Raw genomic sequence first — 26,509 nt, 5'->3', positions numbered from 1 at the left:
GTACTGGCACAAGAGCATACATATAGACCAATGGAGCAGACAGAGAACCCAGAAATTGACCCAAGCCATTATGCTCAATTAATATTTGACAAAGGAGACAAGAGCATAAAAGGGAGTCAAGACAGTCTCTTCAATAAATGGTGTTGGGAACATAGGACAGATAAATGCAAAAAAAAAAAATGAAACTAGACCACCAATTTACACCATACACAAAAATAAATTCAAAATGGATAAAAGACTTAATTAAACATAAGACAGGAAACCATAAAAATCTTAAAAGAATTCATAGGCAGCAAAATATCATACATACCTCATAATAATATGTTTAGTGATACATCTAGAACAATGGAAACTAAGGAGAAAATAAATGGGGCTACATCAAAATAAAAAGCCTCTGCACAGCAAAAGAAACCATCAAAAAAAAAAACCAACAAGAGAGCTCCCTGCATGGAAGAACATTTTTTTCTTTTTTTTTCTTTTTTTTTTATTGATTAAGATATTACATATGTGTACCCTCTACCCCCCCCCCCGCTCATCCCCTCGCCCCCCCCGTTGTCCGTGTCCATTGGTTAGTCCTATATGCTTGCATATAAGTCCTTTGGTTGATCCTTCCCCCTTGCCCCCACCCTCCCCTACCTTCCCTCCAAGGCCCGCCAGTCCAATCAAAGCCTCTCCGTCTCTGGATCAGTCCTTGTTCATCAGTTTATGTTGTTCATTATATTCCACAAATAAGTGAGATCTTGTGGTATTTATCTGCTCTCCAGTTCCATCGATGCTGTGGCAAATGGTAAGAGTTCCTTTTTCTTCTTCCTCTTCTTAAAGAATACCTTTCAGCATTTCATATAATGCTGGTTTGGTGGTGATGAACTCCTTTAGCTTTTCCTTATCTGTGAAGCTCTTTATCTGACCTTCTATTCTGAATGATAGCTTTGCTGGATAAAGTAATATTGGTTGTAGGTTCTTGGTATTCATCACTTTGAATATTTCTTGCCACTCTCTTCTGGCCTGCATGGTTTCTGTTGAGAAATCAGCTGACAGTCGGATGGGTACTCCCTTGTAGGTAACTGACTGTCTTTCTCTTGCTGCTTTTAAGATTCTCTCCTTATCTTTTGCTCTTGGCATTTTAATTATGATGTGTCTTGGTGTGGTCCTCTTTGGATTCCTTTTGTTTGGGGTTCTCTGCGCTTCTTGGACTTGTAGGTCCATTTCTTTCACCAGGTGGGGGAAGTTTTCTGTCATTATTTCTTCAAAAAGGTTTTCAATATCTTGCCCTCTCTCTCCTTCTGGTACCCCTATAATTCTGATGTTGGTACGCTTGAAGTTGTCCCAGAGGTTCCTTACACTATCTTCATACTTTTTGAATCTCTTTTCTTTTTTCTTTTTCGGTTGGGTATTTTTTGTTTCTTTGTATTTCAAATCTTTGACTTGATTCTTGGGATCCTCTTGTCTGCTGTTGGATCTCTGTAAAATATTCTTTATTTCAGTCAGTGTATGCTTAATTTCTAGTTGGTCCTTTTTCATGTCCTCCATGGTCTCACTATACTCCTTGAGGGATTCATTAAATTTATCGGCGGTTTCCATAAAATTCTTGACAAACCTTATAAACGTGGCCTTGAACTCTATATCCAGTCGTCTGTCCTCCTCCGTTTCTGACAATTGTGACCTGTTTCTCTGTCTCCGCATTTTGGCTGCTTCCCTGTGTTGATAGAGTGGCCCTGCGCGCCAGGTGTCCTGTAGGGCCCAGTAGCTCAGCTTCCCCAGTTACCTGGGCTGGACACTCTTGGTGCACTCTTGGTGCCTTGGTTGATGTAGGATCACTGGGAGGAATTGACCTCCAGGCCAATTGGCTGTGGGAAGCAGCTGTGTCTGAAGTGGGAGAATGGTCCCCCTCTGACCACTGGGTACAGTGGCTCCTGGATCTAAGGAGGTGCTAATTCAGCCCCTGCCTGAGGCCTCACAGCTGGACCACGAAGAGGCTCAGCTGTGAAGCAATGCAAGCCGCTGCGGGGCCTTGGGCCTTCTCTTGGAAGTTCCGGGTCTGGCTGGCCCGGCTGCAGTTAGGTAATTATCAGGTTGCAAAGGGCCGGGGCATTCACATGCAAAAGCCTCTGCCGCAGCCTGGGTGGGGCGGGGTCTCAGGGAGTCAAAGGGCGCAGAAAGAAGCAATGGCTGATTCTCCGCGCCCGGAGTCGCGCGTCTCAGTGTCCCGGTAATGGCTGCAAGCACCTCTGAGGGAAATCCGCCCTCAAGTTTGCCCGCTGCCGCCTGACAGACCAGCCTCTCCCCGTATGTGTCCTGGGTCGCCAGAGACTTCCCAGAACCGGAGATCAGAGCAGTCGGGAGCTTGTGACTCAAAAAGACAGCCACGTCCTCAGGTGCCACCCCCTTTCCGCGTGCGCGAGCCGCCGCCGTACCTCTGCACTCAGCCTCCGCAGCTCCTCTGACTCTCAGCATGCTTTTCTTTTCTTCTAGTTGTAGAAATTACACTCAGCCAGCCTTCCTGTTTTTCTGGACGATGTTTGCTCCGTCCTTTGGGATAATTTTCAATTGCTGTGGGAGGCGACTATTTCCCGGTGTTTATCTATGCCGCCATCTTAGTTTCCCCGAAGAACATTTTTTTCAATGTTACATCCAATAAGGGGTTAATGTCCAAAATTTATAGGGGATTCATACAACTTAACAAAAGGAAAATAAACAATCCAATCAAAAAATGAGCAAAGGACCTAAATAGACACTTTTCGAAAATGGACAATCAGAAGGCCAATAGGCATTTGAAAAAATGCTCAAAGTCACTGATCATCTGAGAGATGCATATTAAAATGACAATGAGGTACCATCTCTCACCTGTCAGAATGGCTATCATCAACTAATCAACAAAGGACAAGGGCTGGTGAGGGTGTGGAGAAAAATGTACCCTTGTACACTGCTGGTGGAAATGCAAACTGGTGTAGCCACTATGGAGAACAGTATGGAGTTTCCTCAAAGACTTAAAAATGGAACTTCCATTTGACTCAGTAATCCTACTTCTAGGAATATTTCCCAAGAAATCATAAATACTAATCAGAAAGAATATATGCTCCCCCGTGTTCATGGAAGCACAAATTACAATACCTAAGATTTGGAAATGCCTAAGTGCTGATCAGCAGATGAGTGGATTCAAAAACTATGGTACATCTACACAATGGAAATTATGCTGCTCTAAAAAAAGAATGAACTCCTATCATTTGCAACAGCATGGATGGACATGGAGGGCATTATGTTAAGTGAAATAAGTCAGTTGGTGAAAGATAAGTATCACATGACCTCACTCATTTGTGACATATAATGAACAACATAAACTGATGAACGAAAAAATAGACTGAGGGACATAGAAGCATATAACAGACCGTCAACCTTCAGAGAGATGGCAGGGGTGGGTGGAAGGGGGGTGGAAGACTTGTATGCACGCATGTAAGCATAACCAATGGACACAGAAAATAGGGGTGTGAGGGCCTTGCTGGGAGGCAGGAACAGGTGGGGAGAGGTAAATGTGGGAAAAAAGGAGACATATGTAATACTTTCAACAATAAAGAATTAAAAATAAAAATAAAAAATAGTATGATATCAGCATCAAAACAGACACATAGACTAATGAAGAAGAATAGAGAGCCCAGAAATAAATCTATACATATATGGTCCATTGATTTATGAAAAAAGGAGCCAAAAATATGCAAGGTGGAAAGAACAGTCTGTTTAATATAAATGGTGTTGGGAAATTGAACCCAATGCTAAAGAATGAAACTGGACCACTATCTTAAAGCACTCACAAAAATTAACTCAAAATGAATCAAGACTTGAATGTAAGACATGAAACCATAAAACTCCTAGAAGAAATCAAGGGCAGTAAGCTCTTTGCAAAGCATAGGTATTGGCAATCATTTTTTGAATATGACATAAAAAGCCAAAGCAACAAAAATTGAAGTAGCAAGTAGCAAGTTTAGTTTATCAAACTAAAAAGCTTTTGCACAACAAAGAAAACCATCAACAAAATAAAAAGGAAACTTATTGAATGGGATTAAATAATTGCAAATCATATATCTGATAAAAGGCTAATATCCCAGACCCAGAGACCAGCTGTGAACTCAGGAACACTGGATCTCAAGCAGCGCGAATATGCGGACAGGGAAGAGCTCTGCATCTTCTCATGGAAAGGTCAGATTTCGCCTAGGGAAAGGAGAGAGAGAGCTACATAACCAGACACCCGGAGAAGAGAGATCATGGTGAGACAAACAGCCCGCATATGAAAGTAAAAGGGGAATCACCAGAAAAAGAAGTAAACAAAATGGAGGCAAGCAATATGTCAGAGAAAGAATTCAGAGAAATGGTCATAAGGTCGCTGAAAAGAATAGAAGACATATTCAACAATATGTGTAAGAACCAAGAGGAAATGAAAAATGACAATGCTGCTATAAAGAACTCAAAAGAAAGCATCAACAGGAGACTAGAAGAAGAAGAGAATTGCATCAGTGAGCTAGAAGAAAAGATAGGAAATAATACACAAGCAGAGCAGCATCTAGAAAAATAATTTAACAGCAGGAGGAGAGACTAAGGGAACTTGGGGACAACACAAAATGAAACAACATCCACATTATAGGGTGCAAGAGGAGAGGATACTGAGCAAGGAATAGAAAAACTGTTTGAAGAAATAATGACAGAAAACTTCCCTGATATAGGGAAGAAAAAACTCACACAAATCCAAGAAGCTCACAGAGTCCCAAACAAAATGAATCCCAAAAGACCAATCCTAACGCACATTATAATGAAATTGGGAAACACCAATGACAAAGTAAGAATCTTAAAGGTTGCCAGAGAGAGACAGAAAGTTACCTAAAAAGGATCCCCCATCAGACTAGCAACTGATTTCTCAACAGAAACACATCAGGAAAGAAGGGAATGGAATGAAAAATACAAAGTCATGCAAAGGAAGTGTCTGAATCCAAGAATACTTTACCCAGCAAGGCTATCAAGCAAAATTGAGGGTGAAAAAAGGAGCTCCACAGACAAAAAAAAAGGACTAAGGGAGTTTATTACCATCAAACCAGCAATTCAAGAAATGCTAAAGAGTCTGCTGTAAAAAGAAAAAATGGGAAGCGAAGAAGGAATACAGGGGTAAAGAATAAAAATGGAGACTAACAAGTATCTATCAATAATAACTTTAAATGTAAATGGATTAAATGCCCCAATCAAAAGACATAGGGTAACTGAGTGGATAAGAAAACATGACCCATATATCTGCTGTCTACAAGAAATCCACCTCAAAAAAAAAAAGATGCACACAGACTGATGGTGAAGGGATGGACAAAGGTTTTTCAGACGAATGGAAATGAAAAAAAAAAAAAAGCTGGGGTAGCAATACTTATATTTGACGAATTAGATCTCAAAGTGAAGGACATAACAAGAGATAAGGAAGGCCACTTCATAATACTAAAGGGAGCAATCCAACAAGAAGCTATAACTCTGGTAAACATATACGCACCCAATATAGAAGCACCTGAATACATTAAAAATACTTCTGGAGGATATCAAGGGAGAGATTGACAGCAATACAGTCATAGTAGGGGACTTTAATACACCACTATCACCATTGGACAAATCCTCTAAAATAAAAATTAGCAAAGACACATCAATCCTAAATGACTCACTAGATCAGATGGAATTAATTGACATCTTCAGAACATTTCACCCCAAAGTCACAAAATATACATTCTTCTCAAGTGCACATGGAACATTTTCAAAGATAGACCATATATTGGGTCACCGGCAAAGTCTCTTCAAATTCAAGAAAATAGAAATCATATCAAGCATCTTCTCAGATCACAATGGCATAAAACTAGAAATCAACTACTATAAAAACAATAAGAAAAATCAAACACCTGGAAGCTAAATAGCATGATATTAAACAATGACTGGGTTACCAGAGAGATCAAAAAGGAAATAAAAAGCATCATGACAACAAATGACAATGAAAACACAACAATCCAAAATCCATGAGACACAGTGAAAGCAGTCTTGAGAGGGAAGTTCATAGCTCTACAACCCGACCTCAAAAAACAAGAAACAATGGTAATAAATTATCTAATCCTACAACTTAAAGAGTTAGAAAGAGAGCAACAAGAAAAGCCCAGTGTAAGCAGAAGGTAGAAAATAATAAAGATCAGAGAGGAGATAAATGACATAGAGACCAAAAGAAAAAAAAAACAATAGAAAAGATCAACAAAACAACGAGCCGGTTCTTTGAAAGGATAAACAAGATATGAACCTCTAGGCAGGCTCACCAAGAAGCTAAGACAGAGGACCCAAATAAACAAAGTCAGAAATGAAAGAGATGAACTAACAACTGATCTCACAGAAATATAAACAATTATGAAAAAATACTATGAGCAATTCTATTTCAACAAAATCGACAACCTAGATGAAATGGACATATTCCTAGAAAAATACAAGCTCCCAAAACTCAACCAAGAAGAATCAAAAAACATGAATAGGCCAATAACTACCAAAGAAATTGAAACAGCAATGAAAAATCTTCCAGCAAACAGAAGCTCTGGTCTGGATGGCTTTACAGGAGAGTTCTACCAAGCATTCAAAGAAGAACTAAAACCTATTCTCCTCAGACTATACCAAAAAATTCAAGAGGAAGGCACACTTCTAAGCTCTTTCTATGAAGCCAGCATTACCCTAATCCCAAAACTAGATAAAGATAACACAACAAAAGAGAACTACAGGCCAATATCCTTGATAAACATAGATGCTAAAATCCTCAACAAAAATTCTAGCAAATCCGATTCAGCAATACATTAGAAAGATCATACACCATGACCAAGTGGGATTTATTCCAGAGATGCAAGGATGGTACAATATCTGCAAATCAAGAAATGTGATACATCACATAAACAAACTGAGAGATAAAAATCACATAATCATATCAATTGATGCAGAAAAAGCATTTGATAAAATCCAGCACCCTTTCTTGATAAAATCTCTCAACAAAATGGGAATAGAGAAATCATACCTCAACATAATAAAAGCCCTATATGACAAACCTACAGCCAACATCATACTCAATGGGCAAAAACTAAACCCATTTCCCCTAAGAAAAGGAATACAAGAAGAATGCCCACTTTTAACACTCCTTTTCGACATAGTATTAGAAGTACTAGCCATAGCAATTAGACAAGAAGAAAAAATAAAAGGTATCCAAGTTGGAAAAGAAGAAGTAAAACTGTCCTTATTTGCAGATGACATGATACTATACATAGACAACCCCAAAGACTCCATAAAAAACTACTAGACCTAATAAATGAATTCAGCAATGTAGCAGGTAACAAAATTAACACCCAGAAATCTATGGCCTTTTTATACACCAATAATGAACTCACAGAAAGAGAAATGAAAAAAAAAATCCCATTTACCATTGCACCAAAAAAAAATAAGATATCTAGGGATAAACTTAACCAAGGATGCAAAAGACCTGTACTCGGGAAACTACAGGACATTGAAAAAAGAAATAGAGAAAGACATAAACAAATGGAATAACATACCATGTTCATGGATTGGTAGAAACCACATCATTAAAATGTCCGTACTACCTAAAGCAATCTATAGATTCAATGCAATAGCTATTTAACTACCAATGGCATATTTCAAAGATCTAGAACAAACTCTCCAAAAATTCATTTGGAATGAAAAAAGACCCTGAATTGCCACAGCTATCTTGAGAAAGAAGAACAAAGTTGAGGGGATCACAATACCAGACATCAAACTATATTACCAAGCCATGGTTCTCAAAACTGCCTGGTACTGGCACAAGAACACACATATAGATCAATGGGACAGAATAGAGGACCCAGAAATTGACCCAAGCCATTATACTCAATTAATATTTGACAAAGGAGGCAAGAGCATATAATGGAGCCAAAACAGCCTCTTTAATAAATGGTGCTGGGAAATTTGGTCAGATACATGCAAAAAAAAAAAATGAAACTAGATCACCAACTTACACCATACACAACAACAAACTCAAAATGGATAAAGGACTTGAATGTAAGACAGGAAACCATAAAAATCCTACAAGACTCCATAGGCAGCAAAATTGCAGACATATGTCGTAGCAATAACTTTACAGACACAGATCCTAGGGCAAGAGAGACTAAGGAGAAAATAAACAAATGGGACTACATCAATACAAAAAGTTTCTGCACAGCAAAAGAAACCATCAACAAAACAACAAGAAAGCTCACTGCATGGGAGAGCATATTTGCCAATGTTATCTCCAATAAGGGTTTAATCTCCAAAATTTACAGGGAACTCATACAACTTAACAAAAGCAAGAAAAACAATCCAATCAAAAAATGGGCAATGGACCTAAATAGACACTTTTCGAAAGAGGGCATTCAGAAAGCTAAGAGACACATGAAAACATGCTCAAAGTCACTAGTCATCCAAGAGGTGCAAATGAAAACAACAATGAGATACCACCTCACACCTGCCAAATGGCTATCATCAACAAATCAACAAATGACAAGTGCTGGAAAAGATGCAGAGAAAAAGGAACCCTCCTTCACTCTTGGTGGGAATGCAGCCATTGTGGAAAACAGTATGGTGTTTCCTCAAAACTTTAAAAATGGAACTGCCTATTGACTCAGTAATACCACTTCTAGGAATATATCCCAAGAAAACAGAAACACCAGTTAAAAAGGATATATGCATCCCTATGTTCATAGCAGCACAATTTACCATAGCTAAGATTTGAAAACAGCCTAAATGTCCATCAGCAGATGAGTGGATTAGAAAACTGTTGTACATCTACGCAATGGAATACTACGCTGCTATAAAAAAGAAGGAATTCTTACCATTTGCAGCAGCATGGATGGAACTGGAGAGCATTATGCTAAGTGAAATAAGCCAGGCAGTGAAAGAATAATACCACATGATCTCACTCATTTATGGATAATAAAGAACATTATAACCTGATGAATAAAAAGATAGATACAAAGGCAGAGAAGCATTGAACAGACTGTCAAATTACAGCAGGAAGGCTGGGGAGTGTTGCCGGGGAGGTAACAGATCAACCTAAGGACTTGTATGCATGCATATAAGCATAGCCAATGCAAACAAGACCCTGGGGGGGTGGGGAGAGGGCATGCGCTGGGGGGTAGGGGAGGCCAAGGGAAGTCAATGGAGGGGATAAAAAAGGAGACATATGTACTACTACTTGTAATACTTTAAACAATAAAATAAAATTTTAAAAAAGGCTAATATCCCAAACATACAAAGAACTCATACAAAATAACAAAAAAAAAAATCAATTAAGGAATAGGCATAAGATCATAATAGATATTTTTCCAAAGAAGACATACAAATGGCCAATGGTACATGAAAAGATGTTCTACGTTATTAGTCATCAGGGAAATACAAATTTAAACCACAATAAGATATCAGCTCACACCTTTTAGAATGACTATTATCAAAAAGATAAGAGAGAACATCTATTGGTGAAAATGAGGAGAAAAGGGAACTCTTGTAGACTATTGATGAAAATATAAATTGGTGCACCATTATGGAAAACAGTATGGAAGTTCCTCAAAAAATTAAAAGTAGAACTACTGTATGACCCAGCTATTCCACTTCTGGGTATTTATCAAAAACAAACAAATAAAAGAAAAATGAAAACACAAATTTTAAAAATTATATATACCACCATGTTTACTGCAGCATTATTATAATAGCAAAGATGTGGAGAAAACCTGTGTCCATTGATGAATGAATGAATGAATAAAGAAAATGTGGTTTGCCCTAGTTGATATGGCTCAGTTGGTTGGAACATCATTGTCATGTACACTGAAGGATCATGGGTTTGCTTCCTGGTCAGGGACATACCCAGGTTGTATATATATGGAATATTGTTCAGCCATTTAAAAAAGAGTTAAATCTTGCCATTTATAACAACATGGATGGACCTCGAGGACATTATGCGAAGTGAGATAAATCAGACAGAGAAAGCCAAATGCCATATCATTTCTAAGAATAAATAATACAATAAAGAAAGAAACCCAAGCCCATAGATACAGAGAATATATTAGTGGTTGTCAGATTCAGGGAGGGGGTGGGATGAGATAAATGGGTGAAGTGGTTTGTTTTGTTTTAGTTGAAATAAATTGAATTTAGATTTTTAAATAAATAAATATATACACATACATAAACATACAGAAAGGTGTCTACCCATCATTTTAAAGAAAAGGTCTTATGGGGGGGGGGGAGTGACAGGTAATTTGAGAATATAGGGTATTCCTAGATTTCAAGTCTAAATTCCAGTTCAAAGAGCTTGTCCTCCAGGCAGTTATTTTCTAATGAGATACAGGTCCCCCAGGTGACTTTCACTTTATGAACCTATATATTTGTATACATTTCCTCCTCATCTCAAGTGGTAAACAATTCCTCTTTGAGTACAGATCAAGGTGAGAAATCTCATCTTGCCATTTTCATATCATTGCTCATTTCAATATCAAGCTCCAGTCCTTTCAGATTGTGAGGCCACACAGCTGCGGACATCATGTTCCCTAAGAGCCCAGTCCATGATACCTCCACCTTCTCCTCCTGGGTTCTGTCAGAGCCGCCTATATCTAGTGGGTGACAAAGTCCTTACTAGAATTTTAAAACACTTGGCTGAGTTTCAGTAAATTTGCAAGCAATAGCCAATTTCACACATTTTTATTTTAGGCCATCTCTCACAGAAAGGAGAGGAAATCCATTTCCATGTGGTGCTGACTTGCTCAGGTGTCAACAGGAGCACCAGTGAGGCAAGCTTTGAGTTGAGATGTGATCAGCAGACTCATGTAAACCTTCTTTGCCGGGAGCCGGTCCATCCTTGCTGTTTCAAGGGACCTGGCATATATGGCATACTGTTCTTGATATGTTTGCTCACCTTCTTGGCACTGTGTGTTTTAGCCAAGGTCTCCTCTCTGAGAAAGGTTGTTTCCCCAGGTAGGGATTTTCCCCTGAAGTTAGGGAGGGAATAAAACCCCTCAACTAAGTGCCAGGCGGGTAATTAATCACTTTAACTACGAACAATCATGCTTAAGCTACATAATCTTTACTCCCGGGAATGGAGATAAGAAACGCCCTAACCTTTGTAATAGAGATTGATAGGATTGAATCAACTGGTATAAATACAGATGTAACAAGACAGCAAGAGACAGAGAGAGAGACAGAACCTAGGCACAGAACCTACACAGAACATTCTCTAGGGACAGAAGAACTTCGCTGGAGAGAACATGGCAAAAAGATCCTGGACAGAAACTGGCCTCAGAACCTAGAGACAGAACCTAGCGAGAGAACATGGCAAAAGATCCTGGACTGAACCTGACTACAGAAATTGGCAAGAGAACCTGACTAGAACCTGGTGACTGAACCTGGCTGGAGAACCTGGACAGAACCTGACTGGAGAACCTAGCGAGGGAACATGGCTACAGAGCCTGGCTGGAGAACCTGGAGAACCTAACAAGAGAACATGGACACAGAACCTGGCTGGAGATCCTAACCAGAACTTCACTGGAGATCCAGACCAGAAATTGGCTGGAGATCCTGGCTGGAGATCCTGGCTAGGCTGCTGATCAACTGAACACTGTCTCCGTGTCCTTCCTTCTTCGCTGACTCCGTCTACACCTTTGGGGACCCCTGGACCTGCTGGGGTTGGGCCCCGGCACTTCTTGGCCTGGTTCTGACACCGGCTGTCTTGCAGCCCTGGGCACCCACAGTGCAATTATTTATTAAAAGTATTTCTATCATCCTACACACACACACACACACACACACACACACACACATACACACACACCATAACTATTTGGAATCCACCCAGATCCTAAAGGGCTCTATTAGTTGCACTCTTTTCTGAGTCCCTTTAAATTCATTCCCAAATATGTATCTCTTATATGCAAATATGCAGACAACATATCTAATCAGTTCCAAAAGGCAATTCCTAATGCATAACTGTATCTCACTGTCCCATGGACTTGCCATGTCATTTTTTAAAGCTTATAAACAGCAGAAATTTATTTCTCACAGTTCTGGAGGCTGGGAAGTCGAAGATCAGGACACCACCTTGATCACATTCTAGTGAGGGCTCTCTTTCTGGTTCATAGCCAGTCCATAGCTAGTCACTGTGTCCTTACATAATGGAAGGGTCAGGGGAGCTCTGTGGAGTCTCTGTTTTAAGGGCACCAATTCCACACAAGAAGAATCGACCCTCATGACCTAATCACCCACCAAGGCCCCACCTCCTATTAGGATTTGGGGGTTAGGATTTCAACATATAAATTTGGAGGGGACACATGTATTCAGACCATTGTACTTGTCTATCCAAACTTTTAATTGCTTTTACTATAAGACACTGACTAGCATCGGTAATAGCTAAATTTATTCATGGAAGGGGTTGGGGGAAAGTCTAGCTTAGAATGAGTGCTCCAGTGGTCACAGGGCATGGTGTGATGTCATTTTTAAATATCATACACAGCCGTGTTTTTTACCGGTACCTCCTCTTCAGAGTTGCTTCAGGTTGCTTAGCTTCTTCCCACCAGTCGTTTGGCTTTCTGACTGATTATTTTCATTCCTTGATGGGGAAGAGGGTGGAGTGGACAGTGGACAAGCTGCTGCTGCCACTGCCCATCTTCCAGTCCATTTTATCTTCCATGTTAGTCTTAGCCCCAGGTTGATCTTCTCAGTGATACCACCCCCCTTTGACTGTGGTGGCTTCTAAAGTGCCACCTCCCCAGTCATTGTCACCATCCTCCTAACTGCTTAATGCCCCCCACCCCACCCCACACACACAAATATAAACTTCAGAGTATAATTCCACAGGAGATGTGTAAAATTGTAGGGTTAGAAGGACCTCAAGAGATTATCTGGATCATTTTCCGGCCCTTTATCATTCATTCCATCATGCATTCACTCATTAATTCATTCTTTTATTTATTTGTTCATTTAGTCATTGAACAAATTGTGTTTGCTTACATGATACCATGTCTTGAAGGTTAAAAAACAAAACCAAGATCCTTAATGTAGACACCCATTGTTTGGGTTTGTGGTTTCTTTGGTTGGTTTGGGGCACAGTGTTCATCCCCCCTTTGCTGACTATTGCTCCTATATTTCCAGCTACTTGTCCCCCATTCATAGTCCACAAAGGTGTTTTTTTTTATCTTTAATTTATTTATTGGTTAAGGTATTACAAGTGTGTCCTCATCCCCCCCATTAACCCCTAACCTTCCTCCCCCCCATTCATGCTCTCATCCCCCTGTTGCCCATGTCCATTGGTTTGGCTTATATGCATGCATACAAGTCCTTTGGTTGATCTCTTCCCCTTACCCCCACCCTCCCCTACTTTCCCTCTGGAGACTGATAGTCTGATCGCTGTTTCTCTGTCTTTGGATCTGTCCTTGTTCATCAGTCTATGTTGTTCTCTATATTCCATAAATGTGTGAGATCATGTAGTATTTATCTTTCTCTGATGGCTTATTTCACTTACCATAATGCTCTCCAGTTCCATCCATGCTATTGCAAATGGTAAGAGTTCCTTCTTTTTTACCACAGCATAGTATTCCATTGTGTACATGTACCATGGTTTTTTAATCCACTCATCTGCAGATGGGCATTTAGGCTGTTTCCAAATTTTAGCTATGGTGAATTGTGCTGCTATGAACATAGGGGTGCATCTATCCTTTAGATTAGTGTTTCTGGTTTCTTGGGATATATTCCTAGAAGTGGGATCACAGGGTCAAGTGGGAGTTCCACTTTTAGTTTTTTAAGGAAACTCCATACTGTTCTCCACAGTGGCTGCACCAGTCTGCATTCCCACCAGCAGTGAAGAAGAGTTCCTTTTTCTCCACATCCTCTCCAACACTTGTTGTTTGTTGATTTGTTGATGATAGCCATTCTGACAGGTGTGAGATGATACCGCATTGTCGTTTTAATTTGCATCTCTCATATAATTAGTGACTTTGAGCATGTTTTCATATGTCTTTCGGCCTTCTGTATGTCCTCTTTCGAAAAGTGTCTATCTAGGTCCATTGCCAATTTTTTGATTGGATTGTTTATCTTACTATTGTTAAGTTGCATGAGTTCCCTGTAAATGTTGGAGATTAAACCCTTATCGGTGATATCATTGGCAAATATGTTCTCCAGTGCAGTGGGCCTTCTTGTTGTTTTGTTGATGGTTTCCTTTGCTGTGCAACAGCTTTTTATTTTGATGTAGTCCCATTTGTTTATTTTCTCTTTAGTTTCCATTGCCCTAGGAGCAGTATCAGAGAAGAAATTCCTTCGGCATATGTTTGTGATTTCGCTGCCTGTGGATTCCTCTAGTATTTTTATGGTTTCCCATCTTATGTTTAAGTCTTTTATCAATTTTGAGTTTATTTTTGTGTATGGTGTGAGTTGGTGGTCTAGTTTCATCTTTTTGCATGTATCTGTCCAATTTTCCCAACACCATTTTTTGAAGAGACTGTCTTGACTCCATTGTATGCTCTTGCCTCCTTTGTCGAATATTAATTGGGCATAGTGGTGTGGGTCAATTTCTGGGTTCTCTATTCTATTCCATTGATCAATATGTCTGTTCTTGTGCCAGTACCAAGCTGTTTTAAGAACAGTGGCTTTGTAATATAGCTTGATAACTGGTATTGAGATCCCACCTACTTTGTTCTTCTTTCTCAGGATTGCTGCAGCTATTCGAGGTCTTTTTTTATTCCAGAGGAATTTTTGGAACATTCGTTCTAGATTTGTGAAATATGCCGTTGGTAATTTTTATGGGGGTTGCATTGAATCTATAGATTGCTTTGGGTAGTATGGACATTTTGATGATGTTTATTCTACCAATTCATGAGCACGGTATGTTCTTTCATCTGTTTATGTCTTCCTCTATCTCTTTTTTCAGTGTCCTGTAGTTTTTCGCATGTAAGTCTTTTACCTCCTTAGTTAAGTTTATTCTTAGGTATCTTAATTTTTTTGGTGCGATGGTAAATGGGATTGCTTTTTTAGTCTCACTTCCTGTAAGCTCACTATTGGTGTAAAGAAATTCCATAGAATTCTTGGCATTAATTTTGTATCCTGCTACATTGCCGAATTCATTTATTAAGTCTAATAATTTTTTGATGGAGTCTTTGGGTTCTCTATGTACAGTGTCATGTCATCTGCAAATAAGGACAGTTTTACTTTTCTTTTCCAATTTGGATGCCTTTTATTTCTTCATCTTGTCTGATCGCAATGACTAGTACTTCCAATACTATGTTGAACAGGAGTGGTGAGAGGGGGCATCGCTGTCTTGTTCCTGTTCTTAGGGAAAATGGTTTTAGTTTTTGCCCATTGATTATGATGTTGGCTGTGGGTTTGTCATATATGGCTTTTATTATGTTGAGGTATGATCCTTCTATTCCTACCTTGCTGAGAGTTTTTATCAAGAAAGGGTTTTGAATTTTGTCAAATGCTTTTTCCGCATCAATTGATATGACTATGTGGTTTTTATCTTTCAAGTTCTTTATGTTATGTATTACATTTATTGATTTGCGGATATTGTACCATACTTGCATCCCTGGGATAAAACCTACTTGGTCATGGTGGATGATCTTTCTTATGTACTGCTGGATCTGATTTGCGAGGATTTTGTTGAGGATTTGGCATCTATGTTCATGAGGGATATTGGCCTGTAATTCTCTTTCATTGTGTTGTCTTTACCTGGTTTTGGTATTAGGGTGATGCGGACTTCATAGAATGAGCTTGGAAGTGTTCCTTCCTCTTGAATTTTTTGGAATAGTCTGAGGAGGATAAGTTTTATTTCTTCCTTGAATGTTTGGTAAAACTCTAGTGTGAAGCCATCTGGCCCCGGAGTTTTGTTTGCTGGAAGCTTTTTGATTACTGCTTAAATTTCTTCCCTAGTTATTGGCCTGTTGAGATTTTTAGATTCTTCCTGATTAAGTTTTGGAAGGTTGTATTTTTCTAGGAATATGTCCATTTCCTCCAGGTTGTCTAGTTTGTTGGAGTAGAGTTGTTCATAGTATTTTTTAACAATTCTTTGTATTTTTGTGGGGTCTGTTGTTATTTCTCCTCTTTCATTTCTGATTTGTTTATTTGGGTCCTCTCTCTTTGTTTCTTGGCGAGCCTGACTAGATGTTCATCAATCTTCTTTATCCTTTCAAAGAGCCAGCTCTTGGTTTTGTTGATCTTTTGTATTATTTTTTTGGTCTCTATGTTGTTTATCTCTGCTCTGATCTTTATTATTTCCTTCCTTCTGCTTACACTGGGCTTTTCCTGTTACTCTCTTTCTTGCTCTTTGAGTTATAGGGTTAGGTAATTTATTATCATTGTTTCTTGTTTTTTGCAGTAGGCTTTTAAAGCTATGAACTTCCCTCTCAAGACTGCTTTCGCTGTGTCCCATAGGTTTTGGATTGTTGTGTTTTGTTGTCATGATGTTTTTTATTTCTTCTTTGATCTCTCTGGTAACCCAGTCATTGTTTAATATCATGCTATTTAGTCTCCATGTGTTTGATTTTTTTGGATTTTTTTTATTGTAGTTGAGTTCTAGTTTTATGCCATTGTGATCTGAGAAGATGCTTGATATGATTTCTATCTTCTTGAATTTAAAAAGACTTTGCCTGTGACCCACTATATGGTCTATCTTTGAAAATTACCCATGTGCAATTGAGAAGAATGTATATTCTGTGGCTTTAGGGTGAAATGTTCTGAAGATGTCAATTAATTCCATCTGATCTAGTGAGTCATTTAGGATTGATGTTTCTTTGCTAATTTTTATTTTAGAGGATTTTTCCAATGGTGATAGTGGGGTGTTAAGGTCCCCTACTATAATTGTATTGCTGTCAATCTCTCCCTTGATATCCTCCAAAAGTTTTCTTACGTATGTGGGTGCTCCTATATTGGGTGTGTATATGTTTACCAGAATTATTTCTTCTTCTTGGATTGCTCCCTTTAGTTTTATGAAGTGGCCTTCCTTATCTCTTGTTATGTCCTTCACTTTGAGATCTAATTTGTCAAATATAAGTATTGCTACCCCAGCTTTTATTTTCATTTCCATTCGTCTGAAAAACCTTTGCCCATCCCTTCACCATCAGTCTGTGTGCATCTTTTTTTTTTTTTTTGAGGTGGGTTTCTTGTAGACAGCAGATATATGGGTCATGTTTTCTTATCCACTCAGTTACCCTATGTCTTTTGATTGGGGCATTTAATCCATTTACATTTAAAGTTATTATTGATAGATACTTGTTTGTCAGCATTTTTATTCTTTACCCCTGTATTCCTTCTTCGCTTCCCATTTTTTCTTTTTACAGCAGACCCTTTAGCATTTCTTGAATTGCTGGTTTGATGGTAATAAACTCCCATAGTCCTTTTTTTCTGTGAATCTCCTGATTTCACCCTCAATTTTGCTTGATAGCCTTCCTGGGTACAGTATTCTTGGATTCAGACACTTCCTTTGCATGACTTTGTATTTTTCATTCCATTCCCTTCTTTCCTGATGTGTTTCTGTTGAGAAATCAGTCGCTAGTCTGATGGGGGATCCTTTTTAGGTAACTTTCTGTCTCTCTCTGGCTGCTTTTCAGATTCTTGCTTTGTCTTTGGTGTTTGCCAGTTTAATTATAATGTGCCTTGGCGTCGGACTTTTGGCGTTCATTTTGTTTGGGACTCTGTGAGCTTCTTGAATTTGTGTGAGTTTTTCCTTCCTTCTATCAGGGAAGTTTTCTGTCATTATTTCTTCAAACAGTTTTTCTATTCCTTGCTCAGTTTCCTCCCCTTCTGGCACCCTTATTATGTGGATGTTGTTTTGTTTCGTGTTGTCCCAAAGTTCTCTTAGGCTCTCCTCCTGCTTTTTAAATATTTTTCCTAGAAGCTTCTCTGCTTGGGTATTTTTCCTACCTTGTCTTCTAGCTCACTGATGTGGTCCTCTGCTTCTTCTAGTCTACTGTTGATGCTTTCTATTGAGTTCTTTATAGCAGTGATGTCAGTTTTTATTTCTCCTTGGTTCTTCTTCATTTCCTCTTGATTCTTACACATATTGTTGAATTTGTCTTCCATTCTTTTCATCCACCTTATGAACATTTCTCTGAATTCTTTCTCTGACAGGTTGCTTGCCTCCATTGCCTCCATTTTGTTTACTTCCTTTTCTGGTGATGCCTGTTTTTCTTTTATATGTGGGCTCTTTCTTTGTCTCCCCATGATCTCTCTTCTCTGGGTGTTTGGTTATGTAGTTCTCTCTTTGCTGCGTTGATTTAAAGGCACAAAATACAATACAACAAAGCACAACACACAAGGCACTGAACACAAATGTATTCACAATACTAATAACCCTAAATAAAGATGGCCACCAGAACAAAGAGAATTAGGGGATAAGGAAGAAAGAAGAGAAAAAGGAAAAAGAGAAAAAGGAAAAAAAAATGAGTGCAAAAATGAAATTGGGAAAAGGAAAAAAAAAGTAAGAGAGAAAAGAAAGGGAAGGAAATAGAAGAGGGGAAGAAACTATTTTATGAGGAAAAAATTCCAATAGAACAGCCACTTATCCCAACAAATTCTAGCAACAGATCCCTGGAGATGAATGCAATCTACAAACAACAGCTAATATCAAGTGAGGCAAGGGAAAACAGAAGCAAAAAAATAACCAGAAAAAAAAACAACCGAAAAATAAAAAGAAAAAGCAAAACAATCTCACAAACAAGCATAGAAAAACCCAATAAACTCAACACTCAAGCAAACAAAAACAAAACGACAGAGAGAAAAAAAATTTGGATAATGAAGAAAGATAAGAGAGAGGTGTATATGGATTTAGAGCAGGGGATTGGAAATTAGATATATAAGTAGGGTGAATATATAAGTAGGGTGAAATTTTAACAGGGGGTAAAAAGAAGGAATAGGGAAAATCTAAAGCAGGAATAGGGTAAGAGAAACAGGACAACAAAAGGGGAAAAGTGAGGGAGAGAGTTTAGGCATAGAGGTAAAGTTTAGGTAGAGAAAAATAATGCTAAAGGAAAAATGAAAATAGAATGTAGAACACTAATTCCAAAATAAAATAAAGAGTTTAAAATGACACTTTAAAAAAAGGTAAAATGGTAGTAGTAATAACACTGGTTAAAAATAAAGATGTAGTAGTTAAAAAGGTAAAATCAGGTGATGAAAAAAGAAAAAAAATTAGTTTCTTAATTAAAAGGTGGAAAAAAATAAAAATGTGCAGTAATGAAGGTCCTTTACTTCTTCTACTCTTCTGTCTGGCACGTCTTAGTCATGTCAAGTATTCAGGAGAGTGTTGAAGTTTTCTGCAATACACTGTTCCTTCGTGTTGTAAACCACAGTCCTGATTTTAAAGCAGGCCGTATTTGTTTCCCAGACTGCCTTTATTTGTATTTACAGAAGAGACAGTTTGTGGTTCAGCCCCTGAGTGGCAGTGTTTCTGGGTTGACCTCTGAGGCTATAAGTCCTCTCTAGCCAGTAGTTAGGTTTTTGTTTTCCCTATAGCACTTCATACTGGTTTGGGAGAGTCAGCTGCCCAGAGCTGGTTCTTTGATCATTACTCCCACACTGTTTCCCAGGTTCCACAAAAACAACTTTCCCCTGCAGTCTCTGTGAGTGGCCCCAATTGGGCGATCCTATGTATTGGGTTTAATAATCAAATACAAACACTTAAGGGGGAGAGGGAAAAAAAGAGCCTGAGAAGGTGCGTGAATTCGCAACCCTCCACCATCCAGCTCTGTGCGCAGTCTCTTCCGCACATCCTCTCTCCCCTGGCACTAAGCAGCCGGCACACTGGCAAAATCCGAGACTGCCATTGTACTTCCAGTCCAGCTATGGGCTTATTTTTAGAGTTCCCTTCTGCTAGCAGCCCTGTGGGACCCCTTCCACACTCACGGATCACGCTGGCCCCAATGGCCCGCAGACTTTGTGGGGCGCAAACTACCCTCGCATGCGTTCCTCTCTCCAACCTGAATTGCAAACCGTACCTTTATCTAGGCAAAATCTGACCTTTCTGTGAGAAGGAGCAGGGCTCCTCTGAGTCCACGTATTCGCGCTGCTTGAGATCCGGTGTTTCTGGGTTAGTAGCTAATCCCTGGATGCCATGGTTGCAGGATTTATGGATGTATACGCTTCCAATAACAGCCACTCAAGATGGTGCAGTCTCTGCAGCTGAGCTGGCGCTCCAGTAGAGATTTCAGCAGCAGTGGAGGCTGCCTTGTTAGGGGAGCCCGATCCGGCAGTCTCCAACAGTCCCCTATTTCCAGGAGTCCTCTGCCTTTCCCAGCTGCAAACTGTCTCCCAACTGAATCTACTCTGCCTATTCGGGCTGGATGTTACTCGTTTCAGCTGCTCACCCTATCTGCTCCGGGAGAAGGCTCCGGGAGAAGATGGGACACGTCCATCTATACTGCCGCCATTTTAGCTCTCCTACTCTGGTCAGTCCACAAAGTTTTAATGCCTGATCCCCAGTCCATTGGTAGGGGCAAGCACATGACCTAGTGGTTTTGACCCATCAGAGACACAGTGCTTAACAAACATTTTGGTCTCAAGATACCTTTACATTCTTAAAAGTTATAGAAGATCCCACTAGATTTTTATTTTGTTATATTTATAAATTTTCATCATTTTTGAAGTTTAAATCGAAGAGATTTAAAAATATTTAAGCATTGATTGTGCTGACCTAATGATCACATGAATGGAGTCACCATGCGGCAGGGACGGAGGCCATGTGTGGGTCCAAAAGCACGATTTCCTTTCACCAAGCTATTGCTGAATGAAACCCTGTCAACAAAACAAACCAACACTGGGCACATTCTCTCAAGAAAACTAACCAGCCACTAGGCGGGAAAATGACTATATTGGACACCTTCCACCCTGAAAGGGATGTGAGTCCTCTTGATTGAGTTGACAATATCCTGATATAGGTTTGCCTTCTTGCTTACATCACAGGGCAAAAGCTAGCCCTAACTGGTTTGGCTCAGTGGATAGAGCGTCGGCCTGCAGACTAAAGGGTCCCAGGTTCGATTCCAGTCAAGGGCATGAACCTTTGTTGCGAGCAAATCCCCAGTGGGGAGTGTGCAGGAGGCAGCTGATCGATGTTTCTCTCTCATCGATATTTCTAACTCTCTATCCCTCTCCCTTCCTCTCTGTAAAAAATCAATAAAATATTTTTTTTTAAAAAAAAAACCTCAAAAGCTAACATGAGCCAAATAAACAAGATTTAAGTTTATGTGGGCCTCAAAAAACAAAAGCTTCAATTTTCATAGAAACGTAGGTTTATTTTGATAGAGACATGCTGAATACAAAGAGCTGAAATAAATGAATAATTATTAATATAAAATAATAGAACATTTTAATAAAATTAATATTTTTTCTTGAACATTAACTTACCAGACACTGAATAACTGCACAATTTAATAAGTGTAATGCAAATAAACTATTTTTCTTGTTCTCCAAAAGCAAAATATTTCCTGTTGCGCACACCACTAAACAAGTTAGTACAAGGCTGATGACGTGGCAATCGGCTGCTAAAATATTTGCTGCTAGTATTAGTGGAGAGAAATGGTGTGCCTGCGCATAAGGTGCATAAGGGAAATGAATGCAACATGATTATAGTAATCAGTCATTAAAGAAATTTATAGTTCATTATTAATATTATGTGTAACAGGATATTGTAAAACTTAAGTTACGAAATTTTTATTAAAATGTTTCCTACATGCTGTTATATTGGCTGGGATGCAAAAAATAATCATTGTGGGCTGCATTCGGCCCGTGGACCACGAGTTTGACATGCTTGTTCCAGAGTGTTTGATCCATATTCTCCCATTCCACATAACACTGCATTTCATGTAACATCGAGAGCCCAATTTTACAGCACAGGAGATATGGCAGCAGGCACATGATCAGAGGACCCACTGGTCTCTTACATACACATCACCCAGAAGCTGCTGGCCTAACGAAGGAACAGAATTATCTGCAGAAGTACAGCTGAGGAGATAAAATACCCTGGATGGTTGGAGAACATACTGCAGGACACAATATAAGTTCAGTGATCAGTGTACAGTCCTATGAGCATGGTAGGAAAAATACGTAAGTTCAAGAACCAAGAAGTGGGAGCAGGATTGGCCCCACTTATCACCACATGGGAGGGTTTTGTTTTTCATCCCTGCATCTCTGATCTCTGTAGGTTAAGTTCTGAATCTTAAATGGGGGATACACCTAATGGTGGACACAGGAACTTTGAACTTTCAGCTTTATCTGCCACCAGCGCACTTTGGATACTCTATCCAGTGGTCGGCAAACTCATTAGTCAACAGAGCCAAATATCAACAGTACAACGATTGAAATTTCTTTTGAGAGCCAAATTTTTTAAACTTAACTATATAGGTAGGTACATTGTTATTAACTTAATTAGGGTACTCCTAAGGCTTAGGAAGAGCCACACTCCAGGAGCCAAAGAGCTGCATGTGGCTTGAGAGCTGCAGTTTGCCAACCACGGCTCTATGACAAGGAACCAGCAGGCAAGAAGAGGATCACTGTTGCCTTCTCAACGTGGTGGGGGTTGAGCATCAGAATTTGGAGGACTTTAGAATATAGAGCGTGCTTGAATCAATGACCTTTAATGAGAAAAGCAAAAAAAACTGCAAGAGGTGATAGTCCATTTTCAAGATCCAGTGGACAAGTCGATGGTAACACTTTGCTCTTGGCAGCTGTTCCCTTCTTAGAGCCTAAAATTCTTCATGATGTAGAATAATCATTTTTTCCCCTAGTTCTAACTTATATAAAACACTTTGTATTCTTGATTATATTAATTCCCTTTCAACCTTTTAAGGCAATAGAATCTTTAATGCTTTCATTTTTTTCTTCAGCAAGATCAAATTTTATTTCAAGAAACATACCTAGAAAAGTTAAAAATTAATTCCAGGAGACTACTTCAAAATTCCAGGAATCAGTGAAGCTCAGAAGGCCACATTTACTGCCCAGGTGACCTTGTGTTTTTTCTAGTCAATGTTCTAGTCAACAACCAGCATAGATGGTGAGATTTTTTCCATGGCCATGCTTTGCAGAATGCTGGCAGGATCTATGATTTGAAACTTGCACAAGAGCAAGAATTATGTGTCCTATTACAAAACAAAACCAAGTACCTTAAATAGAAAGCAACTCACCCCGCCACACACACACACTCTTTGCCAGGGCCATGTGTTATGTATCTACCTGAACATATTTGAGGCAATGCAAGGGTAGGAGTCAACATGTCCCCACAGAATGGACCAAATGCTGAACCAGAGACCCAGATTCAAATACCAGCATGCCTCCTAAGCCTGTGACCAGGGCTAGTCAGCCTTCTCTGTGTTAGTTGCTCATTGCAAAATGAAAGGTTTAGGCTAAATGACAGTAATGGTCTCTGGAAGTGGAGAAATCCTACGCTATGGTGTTTCCTCATGATTTCATATTTTCATTTAGGCTTCCCCACCCAATAAGCCCTCAGGGCAGACACATGGAATAAATATATTTCCCTTCTCTCTGTGTATGTAGTACAGCATACATTTGGCTTTGACAGCAGTCTTTAAACTGTTGGGCTCAAGACTCAACTACAGTTATTTCTAGTGCTAAGAGTTATTGATTCTTTGACCTTTTGTTCACATATTTGGATGTGATCTTGGATCAATAAACCCCAGCCTTGCATTAATGATCAAGTTTCCCAGGTGATTCCCATTAACCATAGTTGAGATCTGCTATTGTGCATAGTGGGCACAAATCCACACTGGTGAATGACTAATGGTTCTGATATCCATCATTGCCTCTATTCTAGGCACAACTTATTTCCTGGATGTGCTTCTTCAATACTACTGCATTGTAAAACTTTACAGAGCATTTCCTTATGATGAATATAATTATTATAATTAGAATTGAGAGATGATTCTGATTTGTTCTGATTCAGATTTTCTTATATTATCACACAATAGAAAAGTAAATAAAATTTCAATAGCTAAATAATCCTTTTCTTTTAGCTCTCATTCTCTGAAACACTGACAAGTCAGAGAAGCATATTTTAAAAGACAGCTAGTATCTGTTCATTTATTTTTTTCAAGCAGCATTTCATAAAAATGCAATACCTAAAATTATTTTACTTATCTGGTGTTTTCATTCTCTTTTGCCTTTAGCTGACTGGGAGATTTTTATTTCTTTGAGTGTTTGTTTTAAACTCTAACTTGGAAGTCCTGCTCCAATGCAAAATTTTGTAGTGTTTCATTTGACTATTTTAAAAAGTATAACTTATAACACAGTGTTTAGATTTTCATAGCATTAGAATGTTCTTCATGAAAATGCAATAAATTTATAATAGAAGACAGAACAGTGTTGAAACCTTGCCTGGAAACCCAAGATGGCGGCATAGGTAAACACTGGAGATTGCTGCCTCACACAACCACTTCAAAAATACAACTAAAAGATGGAACGGACATTACCCAGGACCACAGGAAGGCTGGCTGAGGGGAAATTCTACAACTAGAAGGAAAGAGAAAAGCATACCGAGAGGAGGTGTGGTGCAGAAGTAAAATACAAAGGTGCAGAGGTGCGTGCGGAGCAGGCTGGCGGCTGAGGGTGCGGTTGTCGTTTTCAATCGAGAGGGAGTCTCAGGCTCTGAGCTCCAGTTCCAGGTGAGTCTCTGGGGACCCAGACTCAAACAGGAGAAGCAGGACTGTCTGGCATCAGTCAGAACTCGAGGACAGCTTTCTCTCCGAGGTACTTGCAGAGGTTGCTGGGACACTGAGAGGCAGAGACACTGGGGACGGGACTGAGAGGAGCCATAACTGCTCGCTCTGCCCACCCTGTTGATCCACTGGGACTAGCCCTGCCCAAGCCTAGCACAGAGGCATTTGCTGGATAGCCTCAGACAGAGGCTAGATTAGCACCTCCCTAGAGGACATAAGTTCTTCCACTTCAGACACAGCTGATTCTCACAGCCAGTTGGCCTGGAGGTCAAATCCCCCCCAGTGTTACCTACAACAATCAAGGCTTAACTACAACAAGACTGCGCACAAAGACCATTAGGGGGTGCACCAAGAAAGCATAAAAATACGGAGACAAAGAAACAAGACACAAATGACAGAAATGGAGGAAAGCAAAATGCTGGATATAGAGTTCAAAACCACACTTTTAAAGTCTCTCAAGAACTGTCTAGAAGCCGCCGATAAATTTAGTAAGGCCCTCAAAAAGACTGGTGAGACCGCCGATAAATATAGTGAGATCCTCAAGAAATCTGATGAGACCCTCGATGTTGTGATAAAGGACCAACTAGAAATTAAGCATACACTGACTGAAATAAAGAATATTATACAGACTCCCAACAGCAGACCAGAGGAGCGCAAGAATCAAGTCAAAGATTTGAAATGCGAAGAAGAAAAAAACACCCAACCAGAAAAGCAAAATAAAAAAAGAATCCAAAAATACGACGATAGTGTAAGGAGCCTCTGGGACAGCTTCAAGTGTACCAAAATTCGAATTATAGGGGTGCCAGAAGAAGAGAGAGAGCAAGATATTGAAAACCTATTTGAAGAAATACTGACAGAAAACTTCCCCTACCTAGTGAAAGAAATAGACTTACAAGTCCAGGAAGCGCAGAGAACCCCAAACAAAAGGAATCCAAAGAGGACCACACCAAGACACATCATCATTAAAATGCCAAGAGCAAAAGACAAAGAGAGAATCTTAAAAGCAGCAAGAGAAAGAAACTCAGTTACCTACAAGGGAATACCCATACGACTGTCAGCTGATTTCTCAACAGAAACTTTGCAGGCCAGAAGGGAGTGGCAAGAAATATTCAAAGTGATGAATGCCAAGAACCTACAACCAAGATTACTTTATCCAGCAAAGCTATCATTCAGAATTGAAGGTCAGATAAAGAGCTTCACAGATAAGGAAAAGCTAAAGGAGTTCATTACCACCAAACCAGGATTATATGAAATGCTGAAAGGTAGCCTTTAAGAAGAGGAAGAGGAAGAAAAAGGTAAAGATACAAATTATGAACAACAAATATGCATCTATCAACAAGTGAATCTAAGAATCAAGTGAATAAATAATCTGATGAACAGAATGAACTGGTGATTGTAATAGAATCAGGGACATAGAAAGGGAATGGACTGACTATTCTTGGAGGGGAAAAGGGTGTGGGCGATGCGGGAAGAGACTGCACAAAAATTGTGCACCTATGGATGAGGACAGTGGGTGGGGAGTGAGGGCAGAGGGTGGGGTGGGAACTGGGTGGAGGGGAGTTTTGGGGGGAAAAAGAGGAACAAATGTAATAATCTGAATAAAGATTTAATTAAAAAAAAAAAAAAAAAACTTTCCTGGGACAGGTATTACTTATCACAGTGTGTGGCAGAAGCCAAGCATGGGCTATGACAAGAGCTTCAACTGGGCTCTGGCTGTCAATATTGTCACTTCCATTCATTCTTAACCCAGTAGCCAGAGA

Source organism: Myotis nattereri, assembly GCF_964212035.1.
Source record: "Myotis nattereri genome assembly, chromosome: 2".
In the NCBI taxonomy this organism is placed as follows: Eukaryota; Metazoa; Chordata; class Mammalia; order Chiroptera; family Vespertilionidae; genus Myotis; species Myotis nattereri.
The sequence above is the reverse complement of the archived record's forward strand: the minus strand, read 5'-3'. Positions refer to the sequence as shown.